Consider the following 23,656-nt stretch of genomic DNA (forward strand, 5'->3'; position numbering starts at 1 on the left):
TAGAAACTAGATCCAAAATGACATGGGGTCTCAGTCACCACAGCTGAGAACTGTATGGTACAAAGGAAAAACTCCTGCCCTGGGAGTCGGGAAAACTTGATGCGATATTCGTTTGAGCGCTTACTACGTTCCAGGCACGTTGTAGCTAGACAGACAGACACACACCATGAAGAGGAGAACTATTTGCAGCAGCTCTTCTCAAATGCTGGTGATTCTTGGAATCACCAGGAGAGCCTGTTCAGATTGCTGGGCCCCACCCCAGAGTTTCAACTTCATTTGGTCTAGGTTAGGGACCAAGAGTTTGCATTTCTAATGCGTTCCCAGGTGATGCTGATGATGTTGCTCTAAGGGTCACCTTCTTAAAACCTTTGCAGTACAGTGCCAACAGTGAGGTGCTCAGTGCAGCTCAAGGAAGGGTCCCATCCAGCCCTGGTGGGGGTTAGTGAAGATTCCAGGAGGGTCTTAATTAGATGGCAGGTTCTCTCCAGAGCAGGGATTCTTAAATGGGGTCATTGCATTGGTTTGGGGAACCAAGAACTACTCCTTAACCAAATATATGTCTGTATGTGCATTCTGGGGGAGAAAATCTGTGGCTTTCACTCAAGAGCATCAGTGACCGCCAACCTGGAATAATCCACAGTCTGTCTCCAGGCACCTCTGGCCTATAAAATCTCATGGTCCTTCTCAGCCTTCTTTTTCTGGAATCACTGCAAGCCCTTTCTGTTTCTCCACCACCCATGGGTCCCAGGAGCTGGGCCTTCTGTCAGTACATCCCGACCATAGAGGCATCTCCTGCCCAGGGGTCTCAGCCTTGGAGAGTGCTTCCTTTCTTCATTCTGTACCAAATGGGCCATGAAGGGTATCCTCAGGGGACAATGGCTGAGCTTGAAGTCTTCTGACAAAATCCAGTTTATAAATGAACCCACATATTTCCCAAACAACAGCAGAAACTATGCAATCACCCTGAGCTGTGGTTTGTCTCCATTTGAGAATTAACTGAGGGTACACTCACCATGTGGAACTTTTGGAGTGTCCTGAGGGCCTGCCCAAGAAAGTGGCTAGGTACTGCATGAGGTGGCTGTGGTCCCATCAGATGCACTGTGGTCATATCTGGACCCCTCACTTTCGAGAGCAATGACACTGTGACCAGCATGGGGAAGCCACGAGAAGGGGAGGACCCCCACAAACACCAGACAAGCTCTGGGCAGGGCTTCGGAGGGGGAAAAGTGTGGGGGTGGAGAAGCCAACATATTTTGTGATCGCCCAGGGGACAAGACCAGACCTGCTCTATGATGGAGCTCTGTGATACAGTGTTGGAAAAATGACTATTGGTCAGGGGTGAGGAAGAACAGATGCTCACATCAGTGGAAGCGTGGCCCAGGAGGGATCCCCAAAGGCTTTCCCATCTTCTGAGGGTCTATGGTTCAACGCGGCATGCCTGAGTTTATCAAATTCTGGAAACTTTTTACTCCTTCCATGCCTAGCCCACTGCCTCCAGAACTATCATTATTACATCATTTTTAGAGCCCAGCCCCTGGCATCAGTTCCCAGGTTCACCTCTGGCTCTGGTCCTCCTCACCTGCGGTGCGGTCTCCAGCAGATGGCTCATCTTGTCACCACTTCTTCATCTTTAAAAGGATAGGCCAGGCTCGGTGTCTCACACCTGTAACCCCAGCACTTTGGGAGGCCAGGGCAGGCGGATCACAAGGTCCAGAGATCGATACCATCCTGTCTAACACGGTGAAACCCTGTCTCTACTAAAAATACAAAAATTAGCCAGGCGTGGTGGCACGCGCCTGTAGTCCCAGCCACTCAGGAGGCTGAGGCAGGAGAATCACTTGAACCTGGGAGGCAGAGGTTACGTGAGCCGAGATCGAGCCACTACACTCCAGCCTGGGCGACAGAGCAAGACTCTGTCTCAAAAATAAATAAATACATACAGACATAAAACAAAGTAAAATAGAATAAAATGATGCTAACAGTTTTATCTACCTCCTGGGGTGGTCTGAGGATTAAACGATGTAACCTGTAAAGTCCTTAGAAACTGTCTCATGTAGAGAAAGCACACACGTTGTCAGGTGGAATCTCCTCTGCCCCTCACTACCTGGGTGATCCTGGCCTCAGGGCTTCATCTCTGAGCTTTAGCATCTGTCTTTGAAAAATGGGGATTCTATGGCCGGGCGCGGTGGCTCAAAGCCTGTAATCCCAGCACTTTGGGAGGCCGAGGCGGGCGGATCATGAGGTCAGGAGATCGAGACCATCCTGGCGAACACGGTGAAACCCCGTCTCTACTAAAAAATACAAAGAAACTAGCCGGGCGAGGTGGCGGGCGCCTGTAGTCCCAGCTACTCGGGAGGCTGAGGCAAGAGAATGGCGTAAACCCGGGAGGCAGAGCTTGCAGTGAGCTGAGATCCGGCCACTGCACTCCAGCCTGGGCGACAGAGCAAGACTCCGTCTCAAAAAAAAAAAAAAAGAAAAAGAAAAAGAAAAATGGGGATTCTAAAACCTACCAGTCTTATCAACACTCTTTCAGTTGTAACCAATAGAGAAGAAATCACGCTGAACTAAAAAAAAAAAAAAAAAAAAAAGGAAAATTAGAAGGTGGATCATAGTATCCAAGGGCAGGAAATGAATCGAGGGCATTCAGAGTCAGGAACTAGAAAGGTTTCAGGACCTGGGCTTTCTCTCTCCATCACTCTGGGCCACAAGTCTCTTGATATCTCAGTCCTAACTTCTCCCTCCTTCCCACCGTCTCTCCGGGTGGGGGGATCGTCTCTGCTTCCCTGGGCACGAAGTCAAAATGGTCAGCATACCATTCTGTCAGTGCAGGAAGTACTGACTGGTGTCTCTGCACTCAATCCAAATTCAGGAGAGAGAATGGGGTAAGTCAAGCTTGGCTCAGGTGCCACCAGGAGCTGATCCTCTATGGCTAAAGATGGCAGGGTCACAAAACACAAAGAGCCTCTTGAGACCCCGCCTTGAGAGAAGGGACGTGGTGGGCTGAGCAGAACCCTCAAATGTTCCTCAGAGAGGACTGCGAGGGTTCGCAGAGACTGGGAATGTGACGTGGAGACACACCAAAGCTGCATTTCTTTGTGCTAACATCTGGCAACATTTGGGAAACCCAGGAGGTTAGGAGGCTGAGGCTTTTTCTAGTAGGTGATGGGCAAATGTCAAGCCTGTGTCAAGCAAGCAGGTGGTGGGAGTTGCCTCAGAAGAAGTCTTTGGCTCCCAAACAAAACCTGGGGGCTTGGCTAAGATCTGGTGGGTAGGTCCTGGTGGAGAAGTTGCCTTTATAGAGAAACAGTCTGCTCAAAAGGGCATGGAAAAGAATGAAGGCAAAGAGTTCACGAAATGGTGTTTTCTTCCTCAAGCTGAGTTACTTTTCCTTAAGCCTCAAAAACAAGGGAAATGCTCTCTTGTAACAGCCCAGCTAGGGTAACTTGGGCTTTCAAGTCTCTACACAAAGGGGAAAAAACCCACACGATCCGGTCTTAGAAAATTCCTTAGCAATTTATCAAACAAGTTGGCAGCATGTTCTTGTTTGATTGACTACTTCTCCAAAGTGGGCAGAGAAAGTACAGACACCCCCATTTTAAGGCTGAAGTGTCTTAGCCCGGTGCAAAATTCCAGCTTTTGCTCTGGAATTTTTTTCTTTTCTTCCATTCCTCTACCTCCCCATCCCCACACAGGGAGAAGTTGGGAAGGAGATGGGATCAACCCAGCAGCAACGTACTTCCTCAAGGGGGGACCTTGCAGGTCATGGCGAAGTCTCCAGAGAAGCAGGTACCTGAGGCCTTGGCAGTCCCCCAGAGAGGTGAGTCCAGGAGGGAAAACAGAGAGAACGAAGATCCAGGACAAGATACTGGCAAGTAGAAAGAAAGAGATCAAACAGATCACCCAGATAAGGAATCCGCATTGAGGCCAAAATCTATGTAGCCCGTCCCAGGAGTCAACAATAAATGCTTCTTATGTTTCATAAACCTGTTCCATGGAGCCTGCCAGCCCATGAAGCCTGGAGAAAGCCTGGCATACTAGTGAAGATCTCATCTGGTCTCTGCACTTAGACCGTGCAGATTGTAACCTTAGCAACTATAAAAGCCTCAGTTTTTCTCATCTGTAAAATGGGCAAAATAAGGTACCTGACACCACAGGGTTATTTAAAGGCCTAATTCATGTTATGCACCAAACGCATGGTAATTATGATTACCATTTCCAGCCCATATCAACTTCGACATGTATAAGGAAACTCAGGCTCCAGGATGGGATGAGGGTAGAGTCACCTCATTTGAGCAGGCCTAGACAGCCAAGAAGGGAGCAAAGTCAGCTTTGAAGGCAGCTTCCCCAAATCCAGTTGGCAGTGCCCCCCACTGTGGCAGTAGTCCTGATTTTAATTCAGCTGGATCTCACAATGGAGATGGGCCCAGGCCATGGAAAAAAAAAAAGAAGAGGAAGAAAGATGACAAGAGCTTGTCCTTTCCTCCTTTGTCATCTGGTGGCTCCCAAAGGAGGCTTTAATAATCCATCCCTTCTGCTGAGAAACACACTTGTGAATGCAATTAGCTCACAATGTGTCATAGTACAGGGCTCAGGCTCTGTCTGGACTCAGACCCAACTGGGTTCCAATCCCAGCTCAGTCCCTTTCCAGCCATGTGATCCTGAGCACATCACACCATTGTCTCTGAGCCCCAGTTTCCTTAACTGTTAAATGGGGAGAATAACACAGACGTGCATGCTTTACACGAGGGTTAGAAAAAGCAATGAATGCCAGCACACAGTAGGTAATCTAGATAGTTGAGATGATGATATTAATGATGATGTTGATCTCGATGGCTTCCATCTGCAAAACTATCCAGTGGGCGGGGCGTGTCTGGAATGACAGCTTAGCCCTGAAGCCATCCAGCTATGTCCCTCAGTTATCTCCATTAGCAGATAAGGAGAGTGAGGCATAGAAAAGTAAAATGGAATGTTTCTTTCACCAGTAATTGGACAAACTGCCAGCATGTGACTCTTGATGGGATGCACCAACAGCCAACAGTGCTTACACAGAATTCCTGCCAAAAACGCATAACCCGAATCTAATCATGAGGAAACATCAGACGAATACAGATCGAGGGACATTCTACGGAACAACTGGCCTGTATTCTGCAAAAATGTCAATGTTATGAAAGACAAAGAAAGACCAAGGAACTGTTTCAAATTAAAGGAGACTAAAGAGATAAGTATGACAACTAAATGCAAAAAGTGATCTTGAATCACATTTTTTTTTTTTTTTGGCTCCTGGATCAGAGTGGGAAAAAATTACTATAAAGGACATTTTGGGGACAACTGGTGAAATTTGAATATAGTTGTGTATTAGAGAATAGTATGTATTCATGTTAAATTTCTGGATTGATCATCATTTTCTGGTTGTGTAAAATCATCTTCTCACTCTTAGAAACTACACACTTTTGATGGAAAGACACATGATTATCTGCAACTCTCAAAAAATATATACACATATGTATATGTCTATATGCATACATATATATATATAAGATAAAGCAATTATATGTGACTGAATATGAATTGGCAAATTTGAACAAAGGGTATGCAAAAGATCTTTGTCCTATTCTTGCAACTCTTCTATAATTTTGAAATTATTTCAAAATAACACGTTAACAAAAGTGAAATATTTGAAATGTTTGAAAAAGCTAGAAGCCTACACTGAAATTATTTTCATCAGAATGGAGTCTTTTCATTGTATATTCGACAGAAAAAAGATTGATTCATTGATCAGTGGCTTGTCCACATCAAAATTTGCTGATTATCTTTCTTCGTAACATGAATATGTTCTTTTGTAGTGTTATTCCCATGAGGTCCAATTTTCCTAGGCAAATTTTATTATCTCAATTTTGTCATGCAGATGTAGGGTCTTCCATCAATGTTTAGTCAATATTTACTGAACGCAGTGTTAGTCTTTGTGTTTTATTTTCTGTTGCTTATTTCTACTAGGTAAAAGTTATTTTAAGTTTTGCAATTTCCAGTGTTCCCAGTAAGCTGTAATTCTTCAAACAGGTTTTTCCCCCCTAAAATCAATTTTGTTGTGTATAGTTTAGAAGGATTCTCTAACCCTGGCCAGGTATCTGAATTTCCTGGGAGCTTTTGAAAAGTACAACTTTTCCAGCTTCTCTTCAATCTCAAGATTCTGATCCAGGCGGAATCTGGATATTTGTATTTTTAAAAGCTCCCCGCCTCTCAGCTTCTGTGGCAGTCACTGGCCCATCACTTGGTGTGGTTATCACCTTGCCTTGTATTATTGGTTCTTAAACTCTTTGGGCCTTGCCATTCTATTTTAACATACCATTTCCCAACTTAACTGTGAGGTCATTGAAGAAAGGGACTGAGCAAATGACTTCTTTATGGCCAGCACAGCTCACTGCAATTATTAGGTAAGGCAGCAAAACAATATTAGTTGATTGATTGTTGGCGCAACCAAAACTTTGAATAGCAACATCAAGAGAAGGAACTTTAAAAAAAATTGTGAGGCCGGGCACGGTGGCTCACACCTGTAATCCCAGAACTTTGGGAGGCTGAGGCGGGCAGATCACCTGAGGTCAGGAGTTCGAGACCAACCTGGCCAATGTGGTGAAACCCCGTCTCTACTAAAAATACAAAAAAGTAGCTGGGTGTGATGGCAGGCGCCTGTCATCCTAGCTACTCGGGAGGCTGAGGCAGGAGAACCCGGGAGGTGGAGACTGCAGTGAGCCGAGATCGTGCCACTGCACTCCAGCCTGGGCAATAAGAGCAAAACTGTCTCAAAATAAAAAAAAAAATTGTGCAAGAATATATATAACACAATATTTACCATTTTAAACATTGTAAGTGTACAGTTCAGTGATATGAAGTGCATTCACATTGTTGTGTAACCATCACCATTATTCATCTTCATAATTTTTCATCATCCCAAATGGAAATGCTACACCTATTAAACACTAAATTCCCATTACCTCCTACCTGCCCCTGGCAACCACTGTACTACTTTCTATCACTCTATGAATTTGACTATTCTAACCACTCTCATATAAGGGGCACCACACAATATTTGTCCTTTTGTATCTGGCTCATTTCACTAGCACAATGAATCTCAAAGATTCATTCATGTTGTAGTGTATATCAGAATTTCATTCCTTTTCAAGGCTGAATAATATTTCATTGTACAGCTATACCACATGTCATTTATCCATTCATCCATTGATGGACACTTGGGTTGCGTCTACCTTTTACCTATTGTGAATAATGTTGCTATGAATATTCATGTATAAGTATCTGTTCAGTTCTCTGCTTTCAATTCTTTTGGATAGATACTCAGAATTCGAGTTGTTGGATCTTATGGTCATTCTATTTCTAACTTTTTGAGGAATCACCATAACATTTTCTACAGTGGCTAAAGAAAGACTGTTTTTAAAAGCTGCTTTAATAGAGGTAGAATGATGATTGATCCTTTCTGAATTTCATGCTAACTGTTGAGAAACAAAATCCATACATCTATCTTTAGCAACCTTAAAGAGTCATGAGCAGTTACCCTTGCCCCTTTGTTCTATGGGAAATTGATTGCATTAAAGGCAATTCTGCACACCTCCTCGAATCTGGCCCTTTTTGTCATGTGACTTTGCAGTTCTCACTAAAAAAGTAGACTCTTTCCCATTCCTTGAATCAGAGTTTGGCCATGCAACTTTGGCCAGTGGGATGTTAGCAAATTTCACATAAGAAGAGACTTTAAAAGTGCTTGTGCAGATCAAGCACAATGGCTCATGCTTGTAATCTCAACACTTTGAGAGACCAAGGCAAGAGGACTGCTTGAGGCCAAGAGTTCAAGACCAGCCTGGGCAACATGGTGAGACCCTGTCTCTACAAAAAATTTAAAAATTAGCCAGGCATGGGGGTGCACACCTGTGATCCCAGCTACTCAGGAGGCTGAGGTGGGAAGATGGTTTTAGCCCGAGAACTTGAGGCTGCAGTGAGCTGTGGTCACACCACTGCACTCCAGCCTGGGTGATAGCATGAGACTCCATCTCAAAAAAATAACTAAGTAAAAATAAAAGTGCTTGTGCAACTGAATTTGCACTTGCTCTTGCACTTATGCCTTCACCACGAGAATACAGTTGGCCCTCGTATCCATGGGTTCCACATTTGTAGATTCAACCAACCACAGATTGAAAATATAGTTAGGCCTATGATGGTTGCATCTGTACTGGGTACGTACAGATTTTTTTCTTGTCATTATTCCCTAAACAATACAGAATAACCACTATTTACATAGCATTACATTGTGTTAGGTATTGTAAGCAATCTGGAAACGATTTAAAATTTACAGGAGGATGTGCATAGGTTATAGGCAAATATGACACCATTTCATATAAGGGCCTTGAGCATCTGTAGATTTTGTTTTCTGTGGAGGTCCTGGAACCAGTTATTCATGAATACCCAGGGACAACTGTATACCCAAGCTAGTCTGCTGGAAGAATAGGAGAGAAAGGTGAAACAGAGTTTAGTTATTCTAGCTGATCACCACATGTGTGAGCCCCCCGCCAATAGCCAGCTACCCCCAGAGAGTGAGAGAGCTCAAAGGAGACTAGAGGAACTATCCAGATTAAATCTCCAACCCGCAGACTCAAGAGCTAAGTAAATGCTTATTGTTTTTTGTAACTGAGTTTTGGAGGTGGTTTGTTACACAGCATTACTGTGGCAATAGATAACTGATACATCTACCCTCCTCCTTTGCCAATATGCTGCATTTTCTGCACCTGTCAAAGGGTGACGAGACAACTAATTTTAGTGACTTCCTAGTGCTGGCATGAGAAGTAAATGCCAGAATTGGCCAGGTCTAGCATCGGAGCAGTTATAACCTAAAGGTGGATTTCTCGCTTCCTCCTTGAAGGTTACCCTCTTTTTTTTTTTTTTTTTCTGAGGCAGAGTTTCACTCTTGTTGCCCAGGCTAGAGTGCAATGTCACGATCTCAGCTCACCGCAACCTCTGCCTCCCAGATTCAAGCAATTCTCCTGCCTCAGCCTCCCTAGTGGCTGGGATTATAGGCATGTGCCACCAGGCCCAGCTAATTTTGTATTTTTAGTAGAGACAGGGTTTCTCCATGTTGGTCAGGCTGGTCTCGAACTCCCGACCTCAGGTGATCCACCCGCCTCGGCCTCTCAAAGTGCTGGGATTACAGGCGTGAGCCACTGCGCCCGGCCTTACCCTCTTTTTTAGTTTATTGGGAAAGAGAGCTATAGAGGGCACCTGTTTTCCATTCCCCCCAGTTCTGGTAGCAGTGTCTCAATTTTTCTTAAAGAAAAAGCCTTCTCTCATGCTCAGTCTATGTGTTCTGGGTGGACTTGCTCTACCCCTGACTGCTGTCGGCAAATGACCCAGACCTGGCCAATCATGTATGCCATCCCCTTGGCAAGATGGTCATGTGACAGGCCAAGCCAATGAGATCCAGATTTAAGAGCTTGAATGGAAAGTTTTCTTTTCCTTTGAGATGACTCTGAGGATATAGTTTAAGCTTAGAGGAGCCAAAGGGCGCCATGTGGAAAGAGCTTGCCTGAATTCAGCTAACACAGAGGAAAGCAGAGCCCAGCTATGGGAAGACACAGTCCCAATGACATGGTTAGAACCCCTAGATCCAGCCAGACCTGAAGTTGTACTTCCTTTGAACTTTTTAGTTATGTGAGTCAATCCATATTCTTTCTGCTTGCTTTGTTTTGTTTTGTTTCTGTTAAAATAATTTAAGGAAAGACTCTGTCGCTTGTAACTGAAAAAGTATTCATCTTGCATTCCTCCTCGGTCACCTTCCTGACTGCATGTTCCTTCTCATAATGGGCTTCTCTACAGTGCTCTTAGCCCCACTGTTGTGAAGAACCACTGTGCTTATCCCTGCTGGATAACACTTGGGATTCCCAAGCTAAGTCCACCTGATAAAGTGATACTACTTCCACACAGGCTATGGGAACAGGGAGAATATTGGCAGGTCTAGGCTAACCAGGCATCCTAGTTTGCCCTGGCCAGTTCTGGTTTATGCCTGTTGTCTCAGCTTATTTACTAATAGCAACCCTTTCACTATCTATAGTGTCATTGCTTGAGTAATCATTTATATAGTCAAACTTAGCAGGTCATACTTCCTTTTATTGTGTCATCCCTTTATTGTCCACATAAAGCTGACTGGCAGAGAACAAAGATAGCTGGGAAAACGTCAGCTATCCCATGTGCTCCTACAATATAACTTCATCTCTCTTCCTCAAGGGCTGCAATCTAATTCTCCTCCACTTGAATTTGGATGGACCTGCAACTGCTTCAACCTGTAGACCACTGTGAAAGTGATAAGGAGTAACTTCCTAGACTGAGGAAGTCTAGGAAAAGACAAAGTCGCTTCTACTTTTTTCATTAGATTGCTCATACTTGGATCCCTGAGCTGTTCTGTAAGAGGTCCAACTTCCCTGAGGTCGCCATGTTGTGAGGAAGCTAAGCCATGTTGAGAGGCCACGTGTAGCCACTCTGGTGGGCATCGGTGGCAGAAGGACTCTAAGATGCCTCCTTCCTTACCCTCATCTCCTGGTATTCACACCTTTGCATAATCCTCTCCTCTTAGTGAGGGTGAGACCGTAACTTGCTTCTAATCAGTGGAATACTGTGAAGGTGAGGGGATGTCCCTTTTGTTACTACGTTATATGAGATTATACCTCCCATCTGCCTAGTGGACTCTGCCTTGCCACTTTTGATGAAACAAGTGGCCATGTATTAGGAGTTCCACATGGCAAGGAACTGAGGACAGCCTCTGTCCAACAGGCAACCAGGAACCTACCTCAGTCCAGCAACCCAAAAGGAACTGAATTCTGCCAACAACTATGTAAGTGAGCTTAGAAGCATATTCTTCTCCAGTTGAGCCTTTGATGAAACACTAGCCCTTGATTGTAACCTCATGAGCAGAGTCCTGCCCATCCAAAAAAGTCCTGCCGATCCCCCATTATGTGGGATAATAAATGTGTATTGTTCTAAACCATCGTTTGTGATAATTTGCTACTAATTAGAGAACTAATTCACAGTCTTAGTCTTTGAGTCCTCCCTGCTAAGGTACCAGACATGTGAGTGAAGAGATGCCAGATCATTCTAGTCCCCAGCTTTTGACTCACCTCCCAGCCATTAAGTCCCCTGGTCCCAAACATTGTGGAACAAAGACAAGTCAGCTTCTCCATACCCTGTCCAAATTCCTGGCCACAGAATTCAGAAGCATAATAAAATGGTTATTATTTAAAGTCACTATATTTTGGGGTAGTTTTTAAGATAGCTATAAAGAATGAACCATTAAGTCTCTTTTTTGTTTGTTTGTTTTGTTTTGAGATGGAGTTTCACTCTTGTTGCCCAGGCTGGAGTGCAATGGTGCAGTCTCCACTCACTGCAACCTCTGCCTCCTGGGTTCAAGTGATTCTCCTGCCTCAGTCTCCCAAATAGCTGGGATTACAGGTGCCTGCCACCAGGGCCAGGTAATTTTTTTTTTTTTTTTTGGTATTTTTAGTAGAGACAGGGTTTCACCATGTTGGCCAGGCTGGTCTCAGACTTCTGACCTCAGGTGATCTGCCCACCTCGGCCTCCCAAAGTGCTGTCTCAATTTAAAACTGTACATTAAATATGACCTTTTCATGATCCATGACATAAATGACCCCCCAGTAGCTAACATCACAGCTGGGTCTTCAGGTCCTTAAGAGCGTCCAGGCAGTTTCCACGGACCTTTTGTCAACTATTGTGCCATGGGTGTAGCCTTGCCCCTGGTTGCCCACCAACAGTAAATTTCTTAGCAATTTAGAGCTCCTATTAAAGATTTCATGTTATTTTGCTTATATGGATTTAATTGAGTTCTAGACAATTTCTCTTTCCATTATTTGGGTACATGGGGATGGTTATGTTCTTCCAGTTTTACTCAATTCAAATCTCTACCTTCTACCTGTTCCCAAAAGGCTCTGGTTAAGGACCTATGTCTATCGGGGAGAAGGACAGGAGGGATGGAGGGAGAAAAGCGTGGTCAGGGAATTCAGCAGGAGGATAGAGGTTAAGCTTTTGTTCAAATCGCACAATCTCATTTTTTTCTCTGAGATAGCAGAGACTCTTACTCAGGAGAAAGCACATCTCTGCACACACATGTACACACACACACACACACACTCCTTGTGCCTTCCCTACCATAGCAGGGCCATGAGATTTTGACTTGCATCTGTTACTTTTAAAAACAATGGAGTCTGGTGTGGTGGCTCATGCCTGTAATCCCAACACTTTGGGAGGCCAAGGCAGTCGGATCACCTGAGGTCAGGAGTTGGAGACCAGCCTAGCCAACATGGTGAAACCCCGTCTCTACCAAAAATACAAAAATTAGCTGGGTGTGGTGGCATGTGCCTGCAATCCCAGCTACTTGGGAGGCTGAGGCAGGAGAATCACTTGGACCCGGGAAGTGGAGGTTGCAGTGAGCTGAGATCACTGCCCTCCAGCCTTGTCAACACAGCGAGACTCTGTTTCAAACAATAATAATAATAATGATAATAATAATCATGCAATACAGTCATGGCTTTGGAGATTCTTCAAAGAAATAAATATTTTTAGCTGAGATTTTTCAAGTAATTGGGGATTACCTCTCTAAGTATCAAAACTTTTATTTTAATAATTTGGAATGGATATCTTTCTGAAATGTAGTGTACCCTTCCCTGCCTCTTAAAGAAAGGATAACATTATTCCCCTTGCCTTTCCTGAAATCTCACATTGAGCACTGCCCCCAAACATATTAAGATGAATTAACTGAGCCCAGGATATTGATACAATAGCTTGGGGTTTCAAAAGGAACACATTGTCTTTCCCCAGATATTTTAGAGCTGTTGAGTATGCATTCAGTTCTTCAGAAGTCAATGTTTGACTATATGAAATGAGAAACAGTCCCTCCATGATGCAAATATATCCTTCCTACCAAAAGACAAATGTAATCCAGACGTCCCCCAGGCTTGATCAGCCTGTGGGTAGAAATGAGGTCACACTTTATTTATTTATTTAACAAATACTTACCTAGGGCTTGCACTGAGCCATTCCAAGTGCATTAAGATCAACTGATGTTTGACCAAGATGCCAAGAACACACAATGGGGAAAGGACAGTCTCTTCAACAAGAGACACTCAGGAAAATGGATATCCACATACATAAGGACATGAGACCCTTATCTCACACCGTATGCAAAAATCAACTCAAAATAGATTAAACATTTAAAAGTGGACCTGAAACTGTAAGACTACTAGAAGAAAACAAGAAACATTCCATGGCATTGGTCTGGATAATAATTTTGGGGGGATATGAAACCAAAAGCATATGCAACAAAAGCAAAAATAGACAAATGGGATGACATCAAACTCCAAAGTTCCTGCACAGCAAAGGAAACAATCATCAGAATGAAGAGATAACCTAAAAAACAAGAGAAAATATTTACAAACCAAACATCTAATGAGGGGTTAGTACCCCAGATATGTAAGGAACTCAAGTAACTCAATAGCTATAAAATAAATAACCCTATTAAAAAATGAGCAAAGGGGCTGGGTGCAGTGGCTCACACCTGTAATGCCAGCACTTTGGGAGGCTGAGGAGGGCAGATCACGAGGTCAGGACATCGAGACCATCCTGGCCAACACAGTGAAAACCTGTCTCTACTAAAAATAAAAAAAATTAGCCAGGTGTGGTGGCACACGCCTGTAGTCCCAGCTACTCGGGAGGCTGAGGCAGGAGAATCGCTTGAACCGGGGAGGTGGAAGTTGCAATGAGCCAAGATCACGCCACTGCACTCCAGCCTGGGCGCCAGAGCAAGACTCTGTCTTGAAAAAAAAAAAAAAAAAAAAAGAGCAAAGGACCTAGACATTTCTCAAAAGAAGACCAACAAATGGGCAACAGGTCCATGAAAAAATACTTGACATCACTAATCACCAGGGAAATGCAAGTTAAAACCAGAATGAGATATCACCTCACACTTATTAGAATGGCTACTATAAAAACAAAAATGAAAGATAAGTGCTGGTGAGAACGTGGAGAAAAAGAAACCCTGGCACACTGTTGGTGGGAATGTAAATTAGTACAGCCATTATGGAAAACAGTATGCATATTTCTCAAAAAATTAATAACAGAACTATCATATGATCCAGGAATCCCACAACTGGATATAGATCCAAAGGAAATGAAATTAGTATGTCAAAGAGGTATCTGCACTGCCATGTTCACTGCCGCATTATCCATAATAACCAAGATATGGAATCAACCTAACTGTCCATCAGCAACTGAACGGATAAAGAAAATGTGGTAAGAAAATCACCAAGAGAGTAGATTTTAAGTATTCTTACCACAAAAAAGCAGGTGAGATAATGCATACATTAAATAGCTCAATTTAGCCACTCTACATCATTTCAAAACATCATGCTGTATACCATAACTACATATACGTGTCGTTAAAAATAAATTAAAAAATTTTTAAATCTAATCCTCCTAACAACCTTATGACGTAGGTATTATTTGTTATCTATCTGTTTTACAAAGGAGGAAACGGAGGTCCAAAAGGTAAAGTAACTTGCTCAAGAACGTGAAGCTCATAAATGAATCTGGGTTTTGGACCCAGGAGCCCAACTCTGGAGCCTGTACTTATGTTTACTTTACTCTGCTGAATCTCACTGATGTGGATCCCCTACGTGCACAGTGGAAGTGTTTGAGTCGCCTTAGTAAGGTTCCCTCCTTCTCTGTTTATCACTATTTCCCAAGTCCCTGGGAGGTGTCGCACAAGGGCTGTGTTCCCTTGGATTCTGCTCCAGAAACACAGGTCTGCCACTGCATATTCTAGGCCACTAACTATTATCACAACAATGCTATACAACAAACAACCCCAAAACTCAGTGGCTTCAAATAATGAGCAAGAATTTGATTCACGAGTCCATAGATCTGTGGACATGTTCTTTCTGTCTTAGCAGGGATTGCTTCGTGTCTGGGCTTGGCTGGTTCTTAGCTAATCTAGGTTGACCGGGACAAGCAGGGCCACTTGATTCTGGTCCACATGTCTCTCATCCTCCAGCAGCCTAGCACAGGCACCTGCACTTGGTAATGGCCGACGAACAAAAGTAGACAAGCTCAATTGTGCAGACATTTTTCAAGTCTCTGTTTAAATCACATTTGCTAGCATCCCGTTGGTGAAGACAAGTCCCATAGCTGACCCTGAGCCAGATTGGTAGAATATGCACAATTACATGGTATCAGGCGTGAATACGGGAAGGGATAAAGAACTGCGACCACTAATGTGTTCAATCTACCATACTCATCACTGATTTTCATTCTTCTCAAAAAATACGAGAATAAAATTAAATTTCAAAATAAGAAATCATTTAGATAAAGCTGCCAAGATTCTATAAATTAAAACTGTGCTCTGAGACATGGTAATGAAGAAACCCAAATAAGGGGCAATATACACAAATGGTTTCTTTATAAAAGGAAAACAGCAGCATTCCGCTGTATCAGTAGGAAATGAAACTGAGAATTCAGAACTCAGCCTGCTGATGTGCCAGGGAGGCCCCACATTCTAGTGGCAAAGTGGCAGTCAGCAGGGTAGCCATTGTGTGGGCCTAGTGTCTGAGCAATAATGTTAGCACAGAAGTCACATCAGAGCAGGCCGCCAGCAAAACTGACTCAGTTAGCAACTTCTTAGCATATCAATGTCTCATTTTGTTTCTCTGGCAAAAACCTCAAATGTTGGATTGCCTGATTCAAAATTGGCCCCTAGGCAACCTCAGTTTTTCCAGGAGAGTACAGTGAATATCTGTTTATTCCCATTCCTGGAAAGCAGGAACTGTCATTTTCTGGGCTCACACAGCCTGCACACATAGCCTGGTTATAACTTTTTCTCTGAGAAATGGGGGAGCCCTGTTAAGACAGCCAAGCTGGTCTCTAGACCATGAATCTCTCTAGCGATCCATGGCCCATTGCTTCTACTGCATGAATCACTGGATATATCAACCTCCCTGAGATGGTAAAGGTCAAGACCTGTGGATAAATGTTGAAAAATCAGAAAAGCCTCAGTAGACAGTAAAATTTACCAAAACCAAAACCAAAACCAAAACACCAAATAAAAAAAATGAGCCAAAGATCCTGGAGTACTCTGCTTTTCATTACAGGGACATCATGATGTTTATAATGGCAGCTCATTGCCTTAAAATAGGACTTCAATGGAGGAACAGGTGATTCAGGGATCCCTGGGCCCCTTCCCAGAGTGTGTCAGAGTTGGGAGGAATCTTTTCAATCCTTTGAATCTGTTTTGAGCATTTGCCATATACCAGGTGCTTCATAAACAATATCTCACTTAACTCCTAAAGAATCCCCTACAAGTTAGAGCTGTATACATCCCCATTTTACACATAAGGAAACGGAGGCACGAAGCTTCTGTGAAGAAAGTTGCCCAAGTCATACTCCAGAACTGGCTCTCTGAGACATGACTCTGTGAAGCTACCCATTTAGGGGTGCCCTTCAGACACCACCAAGCCCAGTGGCCTTCAAATTAGGGGGCTCATCCACAGGGGATACAATTTGCAAGGTAGAGTCACCACACACAGTTTTTTAAGATACTCCATTTCTAGATTCTCAGTTTCCGTGTGTACAATTTCCTAAAACTTACCTGCCTGAGGCCAGGTGCGGTGGCTCATGCCTATAAACCCGCACTTTGGGACGGTGACGCAAGCAGATCACCTGAGCTTAGGAGTTCAAGACCAACCCGGCCAACATTGTGAAACCCTGTCTCTACTAAAAATACAAAAATTAGCCGGGTGTGATCTTATACCACTTAGAATGGCAATTTTTTTTTTTTTTTTTTTTTTTTTTTTTTTTTTGAGACGGAGTCTCGCTCTGTCGCCCAGGCTGGAGTGCAGTAGCACGATCTCAGCTCACTGCAAGCTCCGCCTCCCGGGTTCACGCCATTCTCCTGCCTCAGCCTCCTGAGTAGCTGGGACTACAGGCGCCTGCCACCACGCCCGGCTAATTTTTTGTAGTTTTAGTAGAGATAGGGTTTCACTGTGTTAGCCAGGATGGTCTCGATCTCTGACCTCGTGATCCGCCCGCCTCGGCCTCCCAAAGTGTTGGGATTACAGGTGTAAGCCACCGCATCCGGCCTAGAATGGCAATTATTAAAAAGTCAGGAAACAACAGATGCTGGAGAGGTTGCGGAGAAATAAGAATGCTTTTACACTGTTGGTGGGAGTGTAAATTCATTCAACCATTGTGGAAGACAGTGTGGTGATTCCTCAAGGATCTAGAACCAGAAATACCATCTGACCCAGCAATCCCATTACTGGGTATACACCCAAAGGATTATAAATCATTTTACTATAAAGACATATGCACATGTATGTTTACTGCAGCACTATTTACAATAGCAAGGACTTGGAACCAACCCAATGTCCATCAATGATAGACTGGATAAAGAAAATGTGGCACATATATGCCATGGAATACTATGCAGCCATAAAAAATGATGAGTTCATGTCCTTTGCCGGAACATGAAGCTGGAAGCCATCAGTCTCAGCAAGGTAACACAAGAAGAGAAAACCAAACACTGCATGTTCTCACTCATAAGTGGGAGTTGAACAATGAGAACACATGGACACAGGGAGGGGAACATTACACATTGGGACCTGTGAGGGGGTGGGGGGCTAGGGGAGGGGAAGCATTAGGACAAATACCTAATGCATGCGGGGCTTGAAACCTAGATGATGGGTTGATAGGTGCAGCAAACCACCATGGCATATGTATACTTATGTAGCAAACCTGCACGTTCTGCACATGTATCCCAGAACTTAAAGTAAGAAGAAAAAAAAAAAATAGCGGGGTATGGTGTCATGTGCCTGTAATCCCAGCTACTCAGGAAGCTGAGGCAGGAGAATTGCTTGAACCCAGGAGGCAGAGGATGCAGTGAACCAATATCGTGCCATTGCACTCCAGCCTGGGCGATAGAGCAAGACTGTGTCTCAAAACACAAACACACACACACACACAAACATACACACACAGACATGCAAAACAACAACAACAACAACAACAAAAACTGACCTACCTGATAACTCCCATGAGAAGATGTGAACCTGGATTTCCTTTTTCACTTTCCCTTTCTCAGCTACCCTTCTCCCCTTTGAAACAGTAAAGGTGTATCTCTTATCCATCCCAAACCTTACCATGAGACATTGCCTGGAGAGGAAAAAAACCTGAGTTGGGGGTAGAGGGAGAGAGAGCACCAAACAGAGGGCTGAGGGCAAATGTTGGAAAGTAAACGTTCTTTTAGTCAAGACTCCCCAGACCCTTCCCCAGTCATATCAGTGAGAGATGAATTCCCATTAAGTTTACTTTTTCTGTTTAACAATTATCTAAATTTTAATCAGTTGTATCCCAAAATTTACAGCATTGATATCTCAATTCAGAAAAATGTTTAACCCTTAAAGCCTTATTATCCCAGGAAATACAAAAATTCTGAAATTTTTGCCTATAAACATGTTTTTGATTTAGATACTATGACATGATGATCCATATGAGACTTAGCAGCGGGAAAAAATATGACATTCCTATAAAATTCTATGGGGGAAGTAGAATGGAAATAATGATTTAAAGGAGAAAGAGGAACATTGTAAAATTTCTAACTGTTAAAGGAGAGTGTGTTCATCAATTTTTCAATGGATGATGGTGGGTATAAAATTACTGTGATATTTAAATTCCATGGGATATATTTAAAGGAGTGATGTTAGCAGTTTAATTTTAAACATTAATATTTGCAATACACAGGATGTTACACCCTTTACAACTATTTAAAACCATGATGAAAAATTTTAAAAATAATTGATTATGTATTTTTTCAGAATGCATTTGGTGGCACATGAGCAAAAAACTGTGCAAAAGCCTCTGGTTTTGTACAACTGCTTTTTTTTTTTTTTTTTTCAGATGGAGTCTCACTCTGTCACACGGGCTGGAGTGCAGTGGCATGATCTCAGCTCACTGCAGCCCCCACCTCCCTGGTTCAAGTGATTCTCCTGCCTCAGCCTCCTGAGTAGCTGGGACTACAGGTGTGTGTCTCCACACCCAGCTAATTTTTGTAGTTTTAGTAGAGATGGGGTTTCACCATGTTGACCAGGCTGGTCTCGAACTCCTGAGCTCAGGTGATCTGCCCACCTCGGCCTCTCAGAGTGCTGGGTTATAGGCATGAGCCACCACACCTGGCCCAGCTGCTCTTTTTACAGATGAGCAATTTTAAAGTTGGAGAGAAGAAATAACTTACTCAAGGCCGTATGGCAAAATAGTACCTGAGCTAAGACCAAAGCTGGTCTCAGGATACCCTCACAGGCCCTCTTCTTTTTCTTTTTCATTTTATTCCAAATGCTAGCTTGCTGTATCAGCCTGAGTCTAGAAGGTCCCAGAACTCAAATGGGATGAAAGGCTTGCAAGTTCATCAAGTGTTTATTTACAGACCTGAGAGCAGGACTAGGGCAAAGCAACAGAGGTGGATCAAGCACCAGGGACTAGCAAAAATGCAAAGCCATTTCCACCCCTGGGCCAGAACAGGTAGAGGGAAAGAGCCCTTACCTGGACCTGATGAGACCTGTAGCTATAGGAGAAGGTCCCCAACAGGACCTGTGTCTTTAAGGGAGGCACCAGGGCACTGCCAAACCACAGCTAGCTGCAAGAGAGCTAGGGGAGCAAATCCACCAACCTCTCTCTCCTCTTATGCTCTTTTCCTGCTGGTACCTCCATTGGTCAAATCAATCAGAAGCCAAAGGGCAGGGGAGCTAATTGTTACAGTCCTTAGAGGTCACCTCTTTGGGCACAGAGTAAGGCAGAGAAGGGCAGAGAGTCTAGAGGGGCAACCAGAGAATGTCCACCACACATTCCATTTTGAACTTGCCATTTGTACTTAAACAAAAAGAATAAGTTTCCCAGTCAAAAACAAAATCGCAGCAAAACAAAGAAATCTGCCCTCAGAAGAATCAGAAAGCCCATATTTATGAAGCAGGAGGAATTTCAGAGCAGTTTGGAAGGATTTTTATTTTTCATTTTGTAACTACGATATACAGATATCTACTTATTTTAATACTATAATATTTTGTCATCTCCTTTCATTGAAAACTGATCTTCAATTTTGCAAAAATTGCCTGATTAAATCCTCACTCATGAATGCTTCAATAGGCTGCTACAAACTACAACTAAAACCCAGGAGTTGAGGGAAAGTCCCTGAGAAAAAGCAATGTTAATGGACACTTTGAACAGAAATATATTACCAAAGAGAATAATGTAAATTATTAATAGCCATATACTAAAGACAGATTAATCCAGCTAGAATTAGATTGTTAGAATGTATGCAATTGCCATAATCAAAAATGCTTTCACACTTAAATCACTTTTCTAGACAACCTGTGTTCATGTTATAGAAAGAGCAGCACCCTCTAGGGGCAGGGAGTGCCAATGGTCTATTGCCCTTTGACTTGTGCTTTTTCCTCATACCAGTAAGTGCATGATGCAGGTGGGGTGGAGGAGGGAGGAGGAGTATTTTTATCCCCAGTGCTCTTCCAAAAGAAGGCAAGTGGGTGATGCACAAAGACCCTCAGCTGGGAAATGGAAGACCCAGGTTCCTATTCTGACATGGTTGTTGATTCGTTTTACATTCTTGGTTAATGTTCTTTTCTCCAAACTCAAGTTTTCTCTTTGTAAATATTTATCTCCAGTATCTCTTATACTTCAATTGCTTCAGCTCTAAAACTAGAAAAAACAAGAACAAAAATGTTATGGAGTTGTCTTGGGTACTAGGTAATACTTGTGAAAAACACTTTGTAAATTGTCAGATGCTAAAGCAACATAAGGGAGGCCACATGGCACAGTAAGAACACATGACCAGGGATAGTTAACTTGCATATAAAATTATAGCTTGAAATTTCAGACTTCTGGCTATGGTCTAGTAAGGAGACCAGCAATATTTTCCCGAAAAAATACCCATAAAGCTGGACAAAATTGATAAAACAACCCTTTTACTCCTCTTGAAATCAACTAAAGGCACAAAATAATTCCAGAAGCATTTATGTTTGAAAAACTATTGAACTTTGGGTAAGAACAGTGGAAGTGTGATGCCTTTACCTGGGGCTGATCCTAACTTCTACCTTCTTCCCAGCTTAGTTGGTGCTGAGATTCTGCCAGGACATGGCAGGCCCATGAGGACAGACAGCTACACTTATTCAGTTTGGAGCAACAGATACCCATATCCAGCAGCACTGGTGAAAGTGATTATCCTGGCATCAAGTGAGGAGGGAGGGCCAATGGCTCTACTTGTCTGATATTACAGTCATGGTTAAGGCAAGCATATTTCTGGCTGAGGGTGCACATATGAGCAGCAGAGACCGAAGACAGTACAAACAATATACACAATTCTGGCTGACCCTGAGGCTGGACACATGTGCATAGGAGACCCAGAAGGGCCTAGCTGAAATTAAAATGCTGGAGTAGACTTAACAGTGGCCTGAACTTTGAATCTATTCCCTTACCCACACACAAATTTCAGCACAAGACAAAATCCTTACTTGCTTGAGGCACTTCAGCACAACCTATGTCCAATCATTGGCTGACTAGTGGGCTACATAGACACAGGGATGAGCCTTAAGAAGTCAGTCTTAAAGACAAAAACAAGAATTAAATCTGGGCAGAGATATCAGCAGCTCCATATCACTAGGGAGATAGATTTAACTCAGGTAGGTTACTAAACAATGAACAAATTTTAAAAAGAACAAACCTTCACGGTGGAAATATAGAATCTAGAGTTGCTACAATATAAAACTAGAATCTTCAGTTTTCAAAAACACCACCAACAAAAATGAGACATGCAAAGAAAGAAAATATGATTCAGGGTAAAGAAAAAGGGGAAATGACAGAAACTCCCTACGAGTGATTCTAGGTATTTGATTTATCAGACAGACATCAAAGCAGCTATTTAAATATGTTCAAAGGGCTAAAAAAAAAAAATCACATTTAAAAAATTAAAGGAAAGTATGGAAACATTGAATTAACAAATAGAGAATCTCAATAAACAGATAGGAATTATTGAAAAGAATCAAAGAGAAATGCTGGGGTTGAAGGTATAATAACTGAAATGAGAAATTCACCTAGAGGACCTTAACAGAGGATTCAAGATGGCAAAAGAATCCATCAGTGAACTTGAAGATAAAAATTGAAGAAAAATGAATAGAGCCTTAAAGACTTTTGGGACATCAAGTATATAAACACACATACAGTGGGAGTCCCAGAATGAGAGGAGAGAAGAAAAAGGAAGAAAAAATTTGTAGAAATAATGGTAGAGGAGCGGGCGGCCGGCGTGGCTGGGCGCGGTCAGGCTGCGGATCAGGCCCTGGCCTGCGCGCTGTGCAGCCGCCTGCTCTCCTTCCTGCTACAGATGTACGCGCTGCTGTCTGCCGCGCCGACGCCTTCCACCGTGGCATCTTCCTCTTCTACTGCCGTGAGCCGCCGTGCTGTGCCGGCCTGCGAGTTTTTAGGAATCAGCTACCCAGGAAAAATTATTTTTACTCATATGAGCCACCTTCTGAGAATCCTTCCCCAGAAACAGGACAATCAGTGTGTCTCCAACTTAAGTCTAGTGCTGGTCTCTGCAGAGTTTGTGGCTGTTTAGGCCCCAAAACATGCTCCAGATGCCACAAAGCGTATTACTGCAGCAAGGAGCATCAGAGCCTAGACCAGAAATTGACATATAAACAGGCTTGTACACAATCAGATCATTTGGACCACATAATTCCAGACCACGACTTCCTTTTTCCAGAATTTGCAATTGTAATAGAAGCAAAAGATGAGATTACACCTGAAGTTGTGGAAAAGGAAGATTACTCGGAGATTATAGGGAGCATGGGTGATGCACTTGACGAAGAACTGGATTCCATGGCAAAACATGAATCCAGGGAAGATAACATTTTTCAGAAGTTCAAAACTCAGATAGCCTTTGAACCGGAACAGATTCTCAGATATGGCAGAGGTATTGCCCCCATCTGGATTTCAGGTGAAAATATTCCTCAAGAAAAGGATATTCCAGAGAATATCCTTTGTGATGCCAAGAGAATGTTTGAATTCCAGGTTATGCCTCAGCTCCTAAACTACCTGAAGGCTGGCAGACTGGGCAAGAGCATTGACTGGGGCATCCTGGATATCTTCACCTGGGCTGAGAGCTGCAGCTTGGGTACTGGCTCTACAGAATAATTTGTGTGGAAGCAGGATGTAACAGATACACTGTAAAGGCATCTTAAAGCCTTAAAAAACGTTAATAATCTTTTATACCTTGCAATTCAATTTCTGGGACTTCATCCTAAGGAAACACTTATACCAAAAATAGAGGTGCAGAGATGTCGAAGCATTGCTTACAGTGTCTACATATTAGTGAAGCAAAAGTATCCAGTGACAAGGAATTAAATAAATTTTGGTACATCCGCAGTGGAAGTCTACACAGTCTTAATTACACACACCTATATTGACAGCCGAGATACCATTATAGGTGGTATTCACGGTATGACCCTATTCTTGTAAAAATATTTGTATATGTATATGTGCATAG

The 23,656-nt window shown here is 43.1% G+C and overlaps 1 pseudogene; it reads left to right on the forward strand.

Moving 5' to 3' along the window:
* Positions 1-3,762: 3,762 nt before the first annotated feature.
* Positions 3,763-23,340, forward strand: LOC102118517 (programmed cell death protein 2 pseudogene; annotated as a pseudogene).
* The last annotated feature ends 316 nt before the right edge of the window (positions 23,341-23,656 follow it).

Source organism: Macaca fascicularis, chromosome 15 (genome assembly GCF_037993035.2).
Source record: "Macaca fascicularis isolate 582-1 chromosome 15, T2T-MFA8v1.1".
Classification (NCBI taxonomy): Eukaryota; Metazoa; Chordata; class Mammalia; order Primates; family Cercopithecidae; genus Macaca; species Macaca fascicularis.